Below are 18,562 nucleotides of genomic sequence, written 5' to 3'. Positions count from 1 at the left end.
TGGTTCAACAATTTAGAACCAACGGGAGAATATTTGTATCGCTGTGTATGGTAAATGGTTTATTGGGGCTGCAACAAGGGGTGAGCATGAAGCAGGCTGGTGGATGCTGAGGCCAACCAAGTAGTAGTTCTTGACTGATGTCCGGTGAGCTCGAGCTCGTCCCTGAAGGTGTGCGTAGAATATCGCTACATCTTGACTTATGTATAGGGAAGTCCCTCTGACCACATGCCAAGAGGGTGTGGACATTAGTGAGAACATGATGACATCACTTAACTACTGGTGTGATTTGAGAGACATTGGAGAGGGGCCTCTGTTCCCTGATGTCTGAAATCACACACACACACACACACACACACACACACACGTAACAGCTAGGGGTGTCACTGGAAGTTCCTGCTGCCAGCTTATTGTCTGTGCTTTAGTATAGCTGTTGGGTGGGCAGGTGGTATGGGCTTATCTAGTTACATGCTCATCAATGGAGTGACATCCAGTTCTTTCCTATGGTGAAGCCATTGGGTAGGCAGGTGGAATGGGCTTAGCTACTTACACGCTCCATCAACCAAGTGACTTCCAGCTTTTACACGAGGGCCCTGGCTTCTGCTTATTCCAGGTGGGACACCTCACCTTCTTCTTTGATTCTAGGAACATCCCAGAACTGTTTGGAAAAACACAAAACAAAAACGAAACAAAACATGTTTGTGTTGGTTCATCAAAACCAGTTCCTGTTACATCTGTCCAAGATCCCCAAAGGATGTAAGAGATGCTCAAGGCCTATTTCACACCATTTTAAAGGCTCACGTTAGTCTTTCGACTGAGTTAAAAGGGAGCAGAATGAAACTCAAGATGATTATTTGCAGAAATGGAGCCAGGGATGCCTGGAATGTACTGAGAAAACAAGGTCCCTGAGGACCAACCCTACTGTTCCCCAGGCTTAGTCCTCAGGGACATCTCCTGTGTTGCCTGCAGCCTTTCAGATTTGCATCAGATATGTGGGGAGACTCTTACCTTGTTAGAACTCCAGTTCTAACATTTAGATGACTCTTAGGGTTCTTGCAGTATTTTTTTTTTTAACCTGACAATTTTCCATGTTTACTAGGTAAGCTAGATTTGTTTTTATTGCTTGTTATTTTTTGCTGTGAAGGATGTCCCCTTCCCAGACAAACTGGTTACTATAAAACATCAATGACACAAAGTCACACCATGCAACAAGAGGGAGAGCTAGTTCCAGCACCAGAGTGTCAGGAGTTCTAGGCCAGCAAAAGAATGAATGAATGAATGAATGAATGAATGAATGAATGAATGAGATCTCACCAAAAACCTTTAACCTAAGGTAAGAAACATGCTATGTACAACCGTACATGTGTCAATGAACAACATAACAGTTTAATCGCAATGCTAGTTCCTGAACATCTGACGTAACAATCAACAAATTAAAAAGGAATTCTCTAAAAATTATGTAAAAATAATATACTGAAGCTGTGGTGGTGCACACTGTTGGTCATCCCAACATCTGTGAGATACAGCCAGGAAGATCAATTGATCAAGGCTAGCCTTGGTTACATACTGAGTGTCTGGTTAGTCGGGGATGTAAGAGAGACCTTCTCTCAAAAACCAAAACAGAACTTAACAAAACGATACTACTCAAAATGATACTATAAAAACAATACAACAACAGAAACCTCTCCCAAACTTACAGAGCATTTCTGGTTTTGTGGCGATGACTTCTGTATGGTTAGTAGCTAGTTGTAGCTGCCACCTTTGGATTTAATATTCACCTGTAGGAGGAACACAGCTTTCTCTGACTGAAGTTGTTTGAGGAATTCATTATTCTCATTTATTTAAATGCAAGATTCTAGAGTTTTTAACTATTAGTCTAATAGATTAAATCTGGGTTAACTAAGTGACAAAACATTTTGAAATATGAGGTCACTGAAAACATCTGTGCACTTAAAAATATGATTTTGGGGGTCTGGAGAGATGGCTCAGAGGTTAAGAGCACCGACTGCTCTTTCAGAGGTCCTGAGTTCAATTCCCAGCAACGACATGGTGGCTCACAACCATCCGTAATGAGATCTGGTGCCCTCTTCTAGTGTGCAGATATACACGGAAGCAGAATGTTGTATACATAATAAATAAATTAAAAAAGAAATCTGATTTTGGTTTGGTATGTGGACATTATAATAATGGGTGGTTGAAATTATGGAAGTTTTGATCTATTTAAGCTTTAGATCTGTCATAAACCTGTAAGTTTGGGATTGCTACTAAAACTTCAGTTGAAAAATATCTGTATGGTCATGTTTGAAAGCATAGGCCTTTAATCCCAGCCCTTGGGAGATAGAAGCAAGTGGATTTCAGTGAGTTCAAGGCCAGCCTGATCTACAATGAGTTCCAGGGCAGATAGGGTTATATAGTGAGACTGTCTAAAATTATAATAATAAAAACAAGTGGTGGGGATTTTAAAGAGAGGATGAGATGGGATGCTTCTTTGTAGGTTTGCCATTTCAAGGACAAATATATCTCCTGTATCCTGACTTCGCAGTAGCAACCCTGCACACTTAAATGACAGTGCTCAAGCACCTGCCTAGGACAACACGGTATGCTACTCCTAGGTCTGCACTTTCGGCAAGACCTGATCCACTGAATAAGTAGATGAGTATCGACACGTTTCTCCTTGGGCCTCCGTGGAACTATCTTCTCTTTAGAGAAGTGCTCGGAGAGACCCACTGCTGATCTCCCTAAATTTAGGGTAAAGTGAGTCCCAACAATTTAGCTCAGGAGTCAGGCCGAGAAAGATCTCAAGTAAGTTAGGTGTTGCAAGTCAGAAGTAGGTCAGGAGTTCCAACTTCAAGGTTTCATCCCAGGACCTGTGACAGTAGTAACCAGCCCTCATCGGAGCCTGGCCTTGCAGATGCTTACCTGTCTTAGCATCGGCCTCCAGCCGGAAACATTCACCAACCGGTTCTTGTAGTATTTAGTGATAAGAAATAGTAACTGTTGATGCAGATTTTACAGCATACCCAGATGTTGACATCAATACAATGTTCATTTTAATCTATTTAGTCATGCTTGATTGTAGGTGCTATTATAGTTAATGTTGTCTATCACCCATCACATATCTGTGTGTCTGTATTAGAATGTTTTATTATTGATCTGTTAACTATCTGTATACCTATGTACTTACTATCTGTGATGATTAATCATCAACTATCTATCATGATTAATAGTGTCAATTTCACAACATAGTGATTCTCAACCTTCTTAATGCTGTGACCCTTTAATATAGTTTCTCGTGTTGTAGTGACCTACAACCATAAAATTATTTTCTTGCTACTTCATAACTGTAATTTGGCTACTGTTATGGATCATAATATAAAAATCTGTGTTTTCTGATGGTTTTAGTTGACCCCTGTGGAAGTGTTGTTTAACTTCCTAAAGGGGGCGTGGCCTACAGGTTGAGAACCACCAATCTAGGAATTCAGCCTCTGGAAATGCATGTGAGGGACGACCTAGATTAAGCTATATGAGGTGGCAGGACCCATCTTAACTATGAGTGGCACCATTCAGTGGGCTGGGGTTTTGGATTGGAAAAGAAGGAGAAAGGAAGTTGAGCACTAGCATTCATCATCCTCTGCTTCATGCCTGTGGACTCAGTTTGCTTCCTCTCACACATACCATTGTGCCTTCTCCATCATGATGGACTTCTCTTCAAACTGTAAGGCAAAATAACCCTTCTTTACTTAAGTAGCCTTGTACAGGAGATTCATTGCAGCAATGAGAGAAGTAACTAGGGTCAAATCTATCTATCTATCTATCTATCTATCTATCTATCTATCTATCTATCTATCTATCTGTCTGTCTATCTATCATCTATCTACGTACCTATCTGATCTTCTATCTTATCTATATCTATCTGCTATCTACCATCTATCAATCTATCTATTTCTTATCTATCATCTATATATCTGCTACCTACCATCTATCCATCTGTCTGTCTGCCTGCCTGGCTTCTTATCTATCATCTATATATCCACTACCTACCATCTATTTACTTATCATCTATCTTCTTATCTATTATCTATCTATACCTATTATCTATGTATCTATCATCTATCTTATCTGTTATCTATCTACTATCTACCATCTATCTATTTATCAATCAATCATCTATTGTCTGTCTTCTTATCTATCATGTATCTATCTGTTACCTACCATCTATCTATCTGTCTATCTATCTATCTATCTATCTATCTATATCTATCTATCATCTATCCATATGTGCTAGCTAGTCTTTGGTGACTTGACATAAGTTAGAGTCATCAGAGAGGAAGGAGCCTGAGTTGAGACTCTTCTTCCATGAGATCTAGCTGTAAGACATTTTCTGAATTAGTAATTGATGGGGGAGGGCCCATCCCATTGTGGGTGGTACCATCCCTGGGCTGGTGGTCCTGGGTTCTATAAGAAAGGAAGCTGAGAAAGCCAGAGAAAGCAAGCCAGTAAGCAGCACCCTCCATGGCTTCTGCATCAACTCCTGCCTTCAGAGTTTGAGTTCCTGTCCTGACTTCCTTCGATGATCAACAGGGCTATAGAATGGAAGCCATATGAACCCTTTACTCCCAATTTGCTTTTTGGTCTTGATGTTTCCTCTCATCAGTAGAAACCCTAACTAAGACTCATCTGTCTGTCTGTTTATCTATGGAAACTTCAAGTCACACTGCTAGGAAGCAGCAGAGTGGTATTCACATGGCAGTAGAATGGTTACAGCACCTTGCTCCTAGCTTTGAATCAAATCCCTGTCTCTTCTGGTTGGGGTGCTTTTCAGCCTCTGGTTTCCTCATTCTCAGAATGAGGATCACGATAATAACATTTATCTTGCATAACACAGCATCTGCAAAGCAATTCATACAGTGCTGGGCACAAAGTAAACAGTGTATACATAGGCCTTAAGAAGAACTGGTCAGTGACAGGCCCTGCCTAAAGGCTACCTGCACTAGTTTATTGAGGTAACACAGCAGTTCTCTTTGTTGACCCTGTACTTTGTAGATGTTTTGTAGCTTCTCATACAGTGTATAGTGATAAAAAGTCCTGCATATTATTCCCATGCTCATTTAGGCGGATAAAGTTGGTTTGTTTAGGGACAAGAGCCTGGTATATAAAGTTAGGTTTAGGGTTGGGGTTTGGGTTAGCGTCATCAGCAAGAGATGTTTCTTTGTACTCATTTCCCTGTGCATAGGCTTCAGTGGACTCTGGCCTCACTCTGCTCTGTGTGTGAATGTATGTGTGCATGTCTATTTGTGTGTGTGCACAGTTGTATGAAGGTGTATGTGCACATGTGTGGAGGTCACTCTTGAGCATCATTCCTCAGGCACTGACTACCTTTGTTTTTGACACAGAGTTTCTTACTGGCCTGGAATTCACCAACTGTGTGGCTGACAAGCCCCCTGCATCCACTCGTTTCTACTTCCCGGTGATGGGATTACAAGCACCCCACACTACCAGCACTACGCCTGTTATTTTCACATGGGTTCTGGGAACCAGACTCAGACCCTAATGTTTATATGGTAAACACATCACACCAAGCGAAGCATTCTCTAGCTCCTGAACACACCATTTTGAACCTCAGTTTCCCTATCCATCAGTGAGTGGTGAACCATACATGGGTATGCCTGCCTTTCTGGTATGATCTAGGAATTCAAATGGGCCATTAATTTATTCATACGTTAATTATGTCTTGTTGGGCATTAAGGATACAAAGATTAAGAAAAATGAGACCCCCTCACCTTTGCAAAGTTTCCAATGCAGGGTGGCAACAGTAAACAGATTATTTTGTTATGGAGAGTAGATTAAATAAATACTCTGACCAGGAGACAAGGGCTGGTGGTTGCAGGGGTGAAGCAGGCATGGTTTTGGGGTAGGGGAGGAGCCTGATGTCAGGGAGAACAGGATGGAGCTGAGTGTTGGAGGTCACTTTGAGCAGACAAAGCAAGTGTGGAGACCTGGAGTTCTTAGAAGTGGAGGAGTTTTGGCAAATTTCCAAGCAGTTCTTCCTTAGTCCTAGGGTATGAGCTGTGTTGTGGCAGGTATGGACGATGGGTGAAGAATGATGACAATGTCTAGCATTGTGCTGATCATTTATTATGTTGCAAGCACAGAGGACTCTACGTCTATCACCTCTTTTGTCTTCCTAGCTGTTCTACGTGAGCTATGGTTGGTGTTCATTCTGTACCTGTACTTTAAGAATCAAGAAACTGAGGCCAAGATAGCTTAGCCAGTTTTTCCAATACCACTTACCCACTGGGTGGGGAAGGTGCATTTCCCCTTAAACATTTTGGATCTCGTGTTCATCCTGAAGGATGAAGAGCCTACTGTGTGTGGCTGTAACAAAATCCAACCCTGGTTTCAACTTGGGGGTGAGGAAGGAAGATGGGCAGAAGGCAAGGGGCACAGTCGGAGTCTACTGTGGTCATCCAGCAGAAAGATACAGAATATCTGAGGGAAAGCAGAGGCAGGAGGGTCAGAGAAGGGTGGAGATGTGAGAGATTCTGGGAACATGACTGTGCTTATCCTTGGCATTGGCTCCGTGTCAGTGGTGTGGATGATGATGTGGATCATCATCTAGCCAGCATGATTTCTGAATGTCTAAATTGAGATTCAGGTGTGGTGAGAGTAGAGAACCCATGGAAGATCTGGATGTGTGTAAGGCCCAGTAGGTTATTCAAATAGAGAAGGGCAATAGAGCATTTCAGAGGTTCAGAATGTGTGTTGTGTGAGAGCGAGTGGGGAGGAGAAAACGGGGAAAGGGAGGAGGGAGGAAAAGAGGGAGAGAGAGAGACAGACAAAGAGGGAGAGACAGAGAGAGAGAGACAGAGAGACAGGAGACAGAGACAGAGAGAGAAAGAGACACAGACAGAGAGATAATGCAGAGGCTATAAATCTACATTCTGTCTCTAGATGGGAGTTAGATAAAACTGGCCAGGGAGAAGAATGGGGGGGGGGGGGGTACAGAAAAGGGTCATTGGGAATGACTAGTGTGTAGAGAAGACAATGTGGTGGTCTGGAGGTTGTTTCCAGGCCTTGGATATCTTTGGTTTGACTCACGCAATCTTAAAGAATGGGCAACAATAGTTTCCAATGTTTAAAAAAAATTGTAAAAAATAAAATTTGTGAGTGTTTCTAACAAATTGGATAATGTGACTTCCTGAGACCCATGGATGAGAGACAGTGATAAGCTGGAATGAGCTCAGCGTTTTGGATGGGCTAGCATAGCCTGCTTCTCACAGTGGCCAGGGAGCCTCCTCCTCTTACCTTGGACATCTGCTTGGTCCCTGAAAGTACTTAATTTGTAGTCTTAGATTTAAAATTTGAGCAGAGGAAGTAGACTTTCCTAGAGACTTGCTTATAAGTGTCATTAGAGAAGTGGGAAGGACAGTTCAGAATGGTGTTAGTGATAGGGAATAGCAGGGCCTAGGGAGATCCAGAGTAACAAATGCCACTGTCCTGTACACCATGTACACTGGCTCAGGGTTTGGCTACTTGGAGATGCCCTCAGCAAAAACATGTTTGGAATGGCAGGAAAAGAGAGAAGGAGATTATAGAAAATAACTTCAGAGAGCTGTGTTGTGGAGCTTGGGGCATGGTTTAGTTGGTAAAATGTTTGCTAAGCAAGCAGGAGAACATAGGTTCAAATTCCAGAACCCATGTATAAAAATGGTGGGCATGGTGGTGCACACTTGTAATTCCAGCATCGGGGAGGTGGAGACAGCAGATTCTGGTGTTTACTAGCCAGCAGGCCTAGCTGAATTGTTGCGTTCCTGTTTAATAAGACACCCTGCCACAAAACACAAGACAGACAGTGACTGAAGAAAATACCCAAAGTTGACTTCTGACCATACACACACACACACACACACACACACACACACACACACACACACACACACACGTAGACACATAGCCACACAGCTGTGTTACTGTGAGGCTGTCAGGGAGGTTTTAGTGTGTGTGTGTGTGTTTCATATCTGAAGGACTTGAGAACATCTTTCATCAAGAGTTATGCAATTGATGTCACTTAGTACTTGATATATCCTTGACTTACAAGTTTTTGTGTGTGTGGTATGTGGAGGACTGAATCCAGGCCCCTGTGAATGCTAGACTAGCAGTCCACCCTGAACCACAACCCCAGCCCTTGACTACATTTTTTTTTTTTTTTTAAAGAAAATTGGAGGAATCCAGTCTTAGTGAGGTTTTGTGAGTTATTCCAAGAGAAGCAGTTGTTGCTATTAAAACAAAACCCTTCTGGAGACAGAATGGGATGAAGTGCTCTTGGGTTCCTGTGATGCCAGCTCTGCTGTGTTGGATCGTCCCATGGCATTGCTGCTTCACTGTGGTGTGCCTCAAAATGCTGTCCTACATTTTCATCATCTGTAGGTTATATGAAGTCGTGGCCATGTGGTGATTTATTATCAGAGCCACGAATCTAAGCATTGCTCATTTCCATTCAACATGTGCCAGGTGGATTCTGTGTGATGATTTTATCAACCAGTTTCACTCAGACTACAGAATGCCCAGTGTGTTTTTATTGATTTTATTCTCTAGTACTGATTTTTCATTTACTTGCTTGTATTTATTTTACAATACACTTGATTCAGTGTGTGTGTGTGTGTGTGTGTGTGTGTGTGTGTGTGTGTGTGTGTGTAATTTCAAAAGTACATTGGTGGTGATTTGTTTTTCTTCTTTTCTCTCATTTAACTTAATGGGCAAGAGCACTTTAAAATTTAACGTGGAATGGCAGTAGCTTATGGCCAAGCTGTGTGAAAAGTGCCAGTTAACCAAAAATTTTTGTCACTGGGTTCAGCAAATAATTTTTCAGAAACTATTATGTGTCAGGTGAGGGTGTAGGCACTTGTATTGTGTTGGGTACAGGAGACTAAGAATTCTAATGAACAAGATAAAGGCCAGGAGGATCAGAAATAGAAAACATGTTTCTATGTGTATGTATGTGTATTATACCTTTTAATTACATTTTTAATTATTTAGTGTGTGTGTGTGAGTGTATATGCATTTGACACACACCCACACATGTGTGCCATGGGTTGTGTCATGGAGATCAGAGGACAATTTGTGGGAATTGGTTCTTTTTTTCTACAACATGGGTTCCAGGGATCAAATTCAGGTTTTTAGGTTTGGTGGTAGGCACCTTTACATATTGAACCATCTAGCCAGCCTGATTTCTAAGAATATTTTGAGGAGTGACAAATGCTAATGATTAAAAATAAGTCAATATAAGTCAAAAATGAGGGAAATAGAAATTTGAGAAGATAGTGATGTTTTATTTTATTTTTATTTATTTATCTATTTTATAACTTAAAAAAATATTTTTGTATGTGTATATGGGTGTTTTGCCCGTGTGTGTGTCTGTTTACCATGTTTGTGTCTGATACCCAAGGATACCAGAACAGAGCGTTGGATCCTCTGAAGCTGGATGGAGTTACACATGGTTGTGAACTGCCATGTGGGTGCTGGGAATTAAACCTGGGTCTTCTGGAAGAATAGCCGGTGCCCTTAACCCCTGGGTCATCTCTCCAGCCCTATTTAGTGACATTTTAGATTGGATAAGCTAAAGAAGTCCCATCAAAGGTCACGTCATTGAACTTGTAATCTGAAGGAAGTGGGGAAGCAAGTGTAGATTGTACTACCTGAGACTAGAGCTTTCTGGGAGAGACCAGCAAGTGCAAAGGCCCTGAGGCAGGCACACACCTCACTGGTGTGAATAAGGATGGTCAGGAAGAGCCTTGTGGTAAGAGTTTGAGGAGCTAGCAAACAAAGAGAACAACTTAAACTCTAAGATAGAAGCAATGGAGGTTGACACAAGAGCAATAAGATGTAACTTACTAATCAGAGTCACAGGCTTTTTTTTTTTTTTTTTGTGTGTGTGCCATGGGCCCTTGTAGCCATAGGGGAAGCAATGGACCATTTTCCAGAACAGTGTTTTAAAATGCAAAACAAAATGCAAAACAGAAAAGCCACAGGATATAAAGGAACTCCCAGCCTATTGAAATGCATTTATCAAAATACTAAAACTGATTTATGGTTGAGCAATATATGTGCTTCTTTATGAAATCATTATAAAAGACTTAGGAGTAGGTATGTAATTACTGGGAGTTCAAAGTAATTATGAGCCTAAGTGGTATTTTGTGGAGCCTGCAGTAACTCCTATGGGGCTGCGGATTATCCAGAGTGTCCATTGTTGCAGTTGCCATATTGTTAATACTACCCCAAGCCTGTTTTAATGGAAGGAATTACTCGGTTTCAGTTGGTGCTAGTAAAAGTCAGGATATACCTTGTCTAAAATTCTTCTGCAGCCCCCTGTGCTGCCTTTTGTGGCGAGAGGAGACTATGAAAAGAGGGATGAATTACTGAAGCTAGTTCGTGTTTTTGTTCCTGCATGCATTTTTGATGGCTCTCCTAGAATTCGCTATTAGCTGTCTCAAATCCCAGGAATTCCTGTGGACTGAGGTGCCCAAGGGGCACTTTCTACTCTGGACATCCAAGGAACAGCACTTATGCCTGGAGATTTTTTTTTTTTCCATTTCGGACTTGATTCTTATGGATAGAAGTTTCTGGAGGTGTGCACTATGGACTTCTTGTTTCAGAGAAGTCTGTATGGCTACTGGTAACCCAGTTCCCTCTCCCTGGGACATCCCTCATCCTAGCTCAGGAAGGGGTTGACCCACACAGGTGGAGTGCTTTGGACATTTTAAGAGGAAAACCTGTGTTCTGAGTTTATGGCTCCATTATGGTTGAACTCCATGCTTTCCTGTTCTTCCTACCCATCCGGTCTATCCTCTTCCCTTATTTGGCATGAGCTTCCTCTTCCATGTGGAGCTGCCTTCCATTCTGTGTCCTTTGATCATACCTTCTGTGCTCCTCAAGGTTTGGCTCCAGTACTCCTATCCTCCTCTAGCAGGGACTATCCCGCCCTCTGAAATGACTGGCACCTACCTTCTACTCAGTTCCTTATTTACCTGTTTGCTTTGTAATTTACTCCTATAAGCTCCGAGGGCAAGCTCTACACTGCCTTTTGCTCTCTCTCTTCCCAGGTAGCCCTTGGGATAAAGCAGTTTTACATGAATTAAAGCAGCTTGAAATTCTGCTCAGGACACAGGGATACCCCAGCTGAAGATTCTACCACTGGCAAGTCTGTAAGTTCCCCTCATGCTATAAATCCCCCTCCTGTCTGTGTCTCTTTCCTTTCCTGCTCAACTACCAACCAAGGCTGCTTATGCCCTTTTATATTTTCCATGTTGATGTAACTGTTTCCCAAGTATTTTATAAGACTTAACACACTTCAAGAAATTTACACAATATTGACAAATGCAGAGTCAAAAGCGAGAATCATGCCAAATTCTATCACCCAGAAAAAATGCACACATCATTTTGGTGTATGTTATCAAAGATTTCTTTTTCACTCTATAATCAACTCAGGCATATTTTACAAAGCAGGGCCTTGCTATACAGTGTATCACAATTGTCTTACTTTTCTGACTAGGCCTATTGTGTTAGTGGTTAGGAGAATGACTTTAGAGCTTTGCTTGAGTTCAAATCATGGAGACATGATGGAGTAGTTGTTGACTCTTGGGCTGGGTGGGTGTGTAGCTCAGTTGGCAAAGTGATTTTCCAGCAAGCACAAGCCCTGGGTTCAATTCACAGCAAGTGATAAGTTGGGTGTGGTAGTGCATGTCTGTAACAGCAGCACTCTATCTAGTGCAGGCCAGGAGGATCAGAAGTTGGAAGCTTGACAGTGAGTTTGAGGCCAGCCTTCATGAGACCACCCCCACCCCCATTTTTTTTAAAAGTAGTCACTGACTCCGAAGAGTTAATAACGTACGTGTTCTCTAGTTTCCCTATCTGTAAAATGAATGCAAAACCCCTACTCCTCGTTGGCCTTTTGTCTTGGTGCCTATATACCTGTAACGCCAGTATTCGGGAGGTTGAGGGAGGAGAGGAAAGCTGGGGAATGTTCTGTATGCTGGGAATATATATTTCTCTAATTGGTTGATGAATAAATGCTGACTGGCCAGTAGCCAGGCAGGACGTATAGGCAGGGCTACCAGACTAGGAGAATGCTGGGGAGAGGGAGGCAGAGAGGAACCGCCAGGGAGACGCCATATAGCTACTAGGAAGACAGAATTCCAGGAAGTCTCCTGTAAACCAAGACTACGTGGAGATACTTAGATCAATAGAAATGGGTTAATAATTAAGAGAGAGCTAGCCAGTAAGAAGCCTAAGCTTTCAGCCAAACAGTTTACAATTAATATAAGTCTCCGTGTGTTTATTTTGGACTAAATGGCTGTGGGACCAGGTGGGACAGAAACTTCATCTAGAGAAGAACATTAAAGCTCAAGGCCAGTGGACACATGGGGAAGGGCCTAGGCCTGGCCCAGGATGATGTGGTAGACTTTGGGGAGCCCCTTTTGAGGGCTTATTCTGCCTGGGGAGTGGAGGGGGGATGGCTAGGGGCAGGTGGGATGTTGGGGGGGTGGGGAGGGGAAGGGAGAAGGGATTGACATGTGAAGCAAGCTTGTTCCTGATTTGAACTAATAAAAGAAGAAAAGAAAAAAGAAAAAAAGCTCAAGGCCAGATTAGAATTCAGAATGGGCTGAAGACTAGCCAAAGTTTGATACTGAGATCCAGTCTTAGGAAACCAAGAAACTGAAACTCAAAACCAAGACAGGGACATGGGAGAGATTAAATGAGCCCAGAATGGAAGACCATAGAGCAGGGCCCACCTGATTCCAGAGGCTACTACGCTTCTCTCAGTGAATTTAACTGGTGCAGAGGGCTCCACTCTGTGGCTATTTCCAGGCGGTAGGGTCTCCCCATTGATGGACATTAGGCTCTTGGCATAAAGTTATGAATAATTAACGATGCCTTGGACATCTTCCTACATGCATCTTTAACACTCTGAGGATTTATTTCCTCAGGATACTGTTGGAAATGTGAATGGTGGGCCTTCTGGCTGCGATACCCTTAGGGAAAGGTTTCCTCCAGTCAGTTTGCACACTGCTGTTACCCTTGTGTTAAACTATTCCCCCCACACCCTGCAAAGCAGCTGGCTTTTCCTTCCTCAGCTCGCCAGTGTTTTCAGTGCAGTGGTTTGCATTCATATCACAGAAAGGGAGAGAATCAGGCTAGGATTAGGATGTGCAAGATCTCAGGCCCCCAATTGGGCCGCTTTACCTTCCTGCCTGCAGTGGGAGCCTTTTTCTTCAGCTACCCTGGGCGAGGGTGGTTACATCAAGCCTGGAGAGTTCCTTCCTGGGGACAGTGGAAGAGTGGCAGTCACATGGACCACTCAGAGTGACTTGAGAGCCCTATTGATACTCAGGGGTGACTGACGGGGTCAGTGGCTGTGTGATGCTGTTACCTAGGTGGGCACACCTCCCCAGGCAGCTTCTGGCCTGGTTGTCTCTGCTTTTGTGTCACAGGTTGTCTTGGGAGGTGACTCAGCTGTGTGCCTGCTGCTCTTCTGTCCCACAGGGGAGGTTGTCTGGAAACAGAACCAGAGGAGAGGAGGGTGGTGTTTAGTTACGAATGCTCCGGGCCTGAGGGATTGCTGGAGATGCTTTCACATTTACTTATTCCACATACTCACGAGAGAAACAGATCTCAGACTGATCTCTCAAATACAATTTAGAGACTTCGCTTTAGGAAGTACTAGCCAGGCTACTCACTGAAAACCAGAATGCCTATAAATTTATTTTTAATCCTTGACTATATTAGAACCTGAGAAGCTTTCATTTTCCTTCCGGGGCCAATTGAAGTTTTTAAAAAATCATGTTAATTCAAGGGTTTTTTCATATTAAGGTACTTGTTGAAATTTGATAATTTGGAGGAAGTATGTAGTTGAGGCATATTAGTGGTAATCCACTGTCAGCATCGACTGGAAGGTGTATGCTTCTGATGGCTTTGGATTATAGGATTTAAATATCAATACAATTCTCCTAGCATAGTAAATCCAATTATGGAAGGCTGATTGTGATATTTTAATATTATTGGAGCAAAACACTGGATGAAAATTCTCATTAGTTAAGCAAGACACAGGCCGGATAGAATTTCATCTTCCATTATTATTCCTATAATTTTATTACCCTCAGGTTTTATTAAGAATTGATATGTGATTGATGAGCAGTGGCAAGGCCACAAAACTGACATGCATTTGAAATTTTTCCCCTCTAAGAGAGTCATTGTGTTTCTGCAGGGGGAGAGCTTTGGCCAAGAATGGATATATTCAGCAGGAGCAGTATTATTACAGAAGTATATATACTTGAAACCATATGAATATATGTGCATGGTATATCATCCTAGGGAACACAAGGCAGGCTCTCATAGAGAAAAACCTCTGTCCCTATACTCAGGTTCCATGAAACAAACTTTGGGAGTTAACAGAAGGTTAGATTTGCTTTGTGATGTGTATGTTTGTTATATGTGTATGTACATCCTTCTGTGTGTGTATGTGTATGTACATGTATACATATGTATATGTTTGTCTTGTGTGGGTCCATGAGCATTTGTGTGAATGCATGATAGAGGGTGGAAGTCAATGTTAGATGCTATTCTTAACAATTCACCACATTATTGTTATTGTTATTATTATTATTATTATTATTATTATTATTATTATTATTATTTTGGGTTTTTTTAGACAGGGTTTCTCTGTGGCTTTGGAGGCTGTCCTGAAACTAGCTGTTGTAGACCAGACTGGTCTCGAACTCACAGAGATCCGCCTGCTTCTGCCTCCTGAGCACTGGGATTAAAGGTGTGTGCCACCACCACCCGGTTCACCTTATTTTTTTTTAAACATATTTTTTAAAAACATTTTAAAACTAATCAGTTTTGGAATTTCACATCACGTACTGCAATCCTGCTCATTTCCCAGTCCCTCTGTATCTGCCCCTCACCCGTATAGCATCCCCCTAAAGAAAATAAAAAATAATTAAAAACAAAACAAAGCAAAAAAACAAGAAACACGTTTTGCTCCTCCATCTTTTCCACCTCTCCAACACCTCTTCACTGACTTAGTGGCACTGGGAGCTGCAGTGTGTTGTGCTTTACTTGCAAATGTTCATTGCAAGTAATGTATTGTTGGTCAGGTTCAAGGCCTTTGGCTTCTTGTACACCATCAATGCTGGATCCTTACCCAAACTTCTCTTGGATATCCTGCTGTAGCCCTGAGTTAATGGAGATTCTGTGGCTGTGGTTCCACAGGGCCAGTCCCTTCACATGCTCCCGAAAGTCACACCCCAACATTTACCCCCATCTATGACTTGCCTCGAATGTGGGTCTGGGTGGTAGCTGATTTGCTCATAACAGGCTGCTGGGACCGTACTCCCAGAGGCGGAGCCACCTCTTCTACATCCATGCTATCAGAGTCAGCACTCCCATTCCTGTGGTGAGGGGTGGGGCTAGCTCTTCTGCTGCAGTGGCCAGTGAGGGAAAGGGCAGCTTTTCCAGGGCCATTAAGGGGAGTGCCAGCTCAGCACGGCCCTATGATTTCAACATTTCAACACACATGGTTTCTGTCGTCCCCTGTAGTAACATGGGCCACGGAGATCAACACAGACCCCAGGTGCAACAGGACCACAGGCACACACGTGGCCCTTGGCTGCAGCTCAGGCCACGATATCACTGTGATCCTGGTGGCAGTGCTGGCCACCCAGATCAGTATGTCCTGGCAGCAGCATGACCCTAGGACACCAACATGGTCTCAGGTGTCTGACCAGACCTCTGGTATCCACGTAGCCCCTTGGTGGTAACAGGAGCCACAGGTATCCACATGGTCCTCAGTGGTAATGGGAGCCACAGACATCAACTCACAGACCCTGGCTGGTGTCACTACCTTATTTTTCTGAGATTGGGTCTCTCACTGAACCTGGGAGCTCACCTATTTGACTAGGCTGGCTGGCCTATGACCTCCAGGAATCTACCTCTCTCTGCCTCCCCATGGCTGGGATTCTAGGTATATGCTATTTGTGACTGGCTTTTCTGTATATGTTTGGTATCCAGACTCAGCCCCTCAAGCTTATGCGGCAAGTACGTTACCTGCCAAGCCACCTTCCCAGCCCCTAAAGTTGCTCTTATCTTTCCTTATTTTTAAAGTTTTTGTTGACTGACATTGTGGCATGAAATGACTGATTCTAAAGGAATAAGTATTGGAGGACAGTCCCTGGGTCCTGTCCTCAGGGAAGCATCACTGCATGCCCACTCGCAAACAGGGGTCTGGACTTTACTTCATTTATAGAGTTTTGGTCTCAACTGGAGGTAATTTTGCTTCCTAAGCAGAACACTTGACATTCTCTCTCTCTCTCTCTCTCTCTCTCTCTCTCTCTCTCTCTCTCTCTCTCTCTGTGTGTGTGTGTGTGTGTATACATGTGTACATGCATATGCCATGGTGTGCTTGCCATGGTCAGAAGACAACTTGTGGGAACTGGTTCCCTCCTTCTTATGTGGTTCCCAGGAATTGAACTCAGGTCGTTGGCCTTGCTGACAAGTGCCTTTAGCTGCTAAGATATTTTTCCAGCTCTGGAAAGATTTCCGATTATCATAACCTTGGTGTAGGTAGGGCCTATCAATACTACTAAACATCCTGCAATCTGGGGCACTCCCACAAGAAACATTCACCCTGTCCTGTGGTAGCAGCAGTTCCAAGGTAGAGACATCTACTATGGAAGTTTGTAAGAACAAGATATCTCCAGGGAAATTGTTTGGACCTTTGTTGTGGGTACCATTTCCTAGGGTCCTCATCCCAGATCAAAGCCAGCTGTGTAACTTGAGAAACTCATTTTCTGGTATCAAAAAACTGATCAAACTCTGCCGGCTAGTTTAATGTTAACTTGACACAAGCTAGAGGCATCTGAAAGGAGGAAAACTGACAATGCCTCAATAAAATCCAGCTGTAGGGCATTTTCTTTTCTTTTTTCTTATGGTTTTTCGAGATAGGGTTTCTCTGTGTAGCTTTGGAGCCTATCCTGGCACTTGCACTGTAGACCAGGCTGGCCTCGAACTCACAGAGATCTGCCTGCCTCTGCCTCCCGAGTGCTGGGATTAAAGGCGTGCACCACCAATGCCCGGCTGGCATTTTCTTAATTAGTGATTGATGTGTGTGTGTGTGGGGGAGGGCAGCCCACTGAGAGTGGTGTCATCCCTATGCTGGTGGTACTGGATTCTAAAGAAAGCAGGCTGAGCAAGCCATGATGAGCGAGCCAGTAAGCACCTCCCCTCCATGGCCTCTGCATCAGCTCCTGCTCTGTTTTAATTCCTGTCCTGACTTCCTTCAGGGATAGATTATGATGTGCAAGTATAATAAGCCAGATAAACCCTTTCCTCCCCAAATGGCTCATGGTCATGGTGTTTCATCACAGGAACAGAAACCCTAACTGAGACATGGACTTAAATCAAAACTCACAGAAATCTGTAAAGAAGCCTCTTTCCACTTCACTAAGTTCTATGCATTGATAAATCACAAGGGTAGAGATTATATTGGCTTTTAGCTCATGTGTTACCTGTTGGTAAGGTGCCTGGGACTCTTTTCACCAGGAAATGCCTCTGGAGCCTGGAGTCAATGCAAGGGAGGTTTTGGAAGTGTTTAAGAATAAAGAACCTCTGAGGGTTTGGCCTTTGACTTTTGAACTGGCCTGGAGATGCTCTACTGTTGGGGCAGAATGGGCTGACTGCCCAGGATAAGAGAATTTTATTTGTATTTCCTGTGCTAGGATAGGTCTTGGCAGCCATTTTGTCCTTCCCAGTTTCCTCCTCTGCCTCTGACCAGCTGCCTTTCATTATCTATATTGATTTTTTCCTCTAATTTACTCTTTAATTTTATTGGCTTGTGAGAGAGGAATTGGTTTGAACAAAATGTGTCATGCACCACTGTATGACAGGGATAATTAATATGAAGATTGCTAGTGGGACACTGTACCTAACTGGTGGCTTTCTTAGTCTAGATGACGCTCAAGAATGTGGTGTGGCAGTGATGGGGACATATAGACTTGTGTGTGGATTCAGAGGACACAGGCCAGTACTGCAATGGCATAAGGAGTATCTGCTTTGATTTACCAGTCACAATTTTGCAGTTTTAGAGGTGACTCCATACAGTTAGGGCCAGGGAAGCTATAGCCAATACTGTGTATTGTTTGCAATCCATTTCCTTTCCTTGGGCTTCAGTTCCAAGATTGCATGTCAAGTGTCTGGATGATGGAAGCATCTATTATGTCACTTACTCTTCACCTTTTCCCCTCAATAATGGAGGTTGTCATTGTGTATGGCTTCTGAATGCTGTAGTGAACTCACCAGGAAATATAGCCAGGCTGGAGGAAATGGCAAAGATAATTCAGTTGTTGTGAAAAGAGGAATTCGGTAGAGAGAATCAGGCCTTGAGGGAGCATGATGGATTTTTGCCAGGATTGGGATGAATCACAAAGTCAGAAACCTGTTCAGTGCTAAACCACCGATGATCCCTTTGTTTGAACAGATCAACACTGACAACCTCAGTAGGCATATATAGAAG

The 18,562-nt window shown here is 43.1% G+C and overlaps 1 protein-coding gene across 2 annotated transcripts in view; it reads left to right on the top strand.

Moving 5' to 3' along the window:
• Kcns3 (potassium voltage-gated channel modifier subfamily S member 3) overlaps nucleotides 1-18,562 on the top strand; it is a 47,171-nt gene that overhangs the window by 10,442 nt on the left and 18,167 nt on the right. Inside the window, exon 2 of one of the 2 annotated variants that reach the window (XM_027424637.2) lies at nucleotides 11,097-11,198. The exons of the other annotated variant lie outside the window; for it this stretch is intronic. The gene's annotated coding sequence lies outside the window, so the exon portion shown is untranslated. The remainder of the gene's footprint in view (nucleotides 1-11,096; nucleotides 11,199-18,562) is intronic. 2 annotated transcript variants of the gene reach the window in all.

Source organism: Cricetulus griseus, chromosome 7 (assembly GCF_003668045.3).
Source record: "Cricetulus griseus strain 17A/GY chromosome 7, alternate assembly CriGri-PICRH-1.0, whole genome shotgun sequence".
Lineage (NCBI taxonomy): Eukaryota > Metazoa > Chordata > Mammalia > Rodentia > Cricetidae > Cricetulus > Cricetulus griseus.
This window is presented reverse-complemented; position numbering and strand designations above follow the sequence as displayed.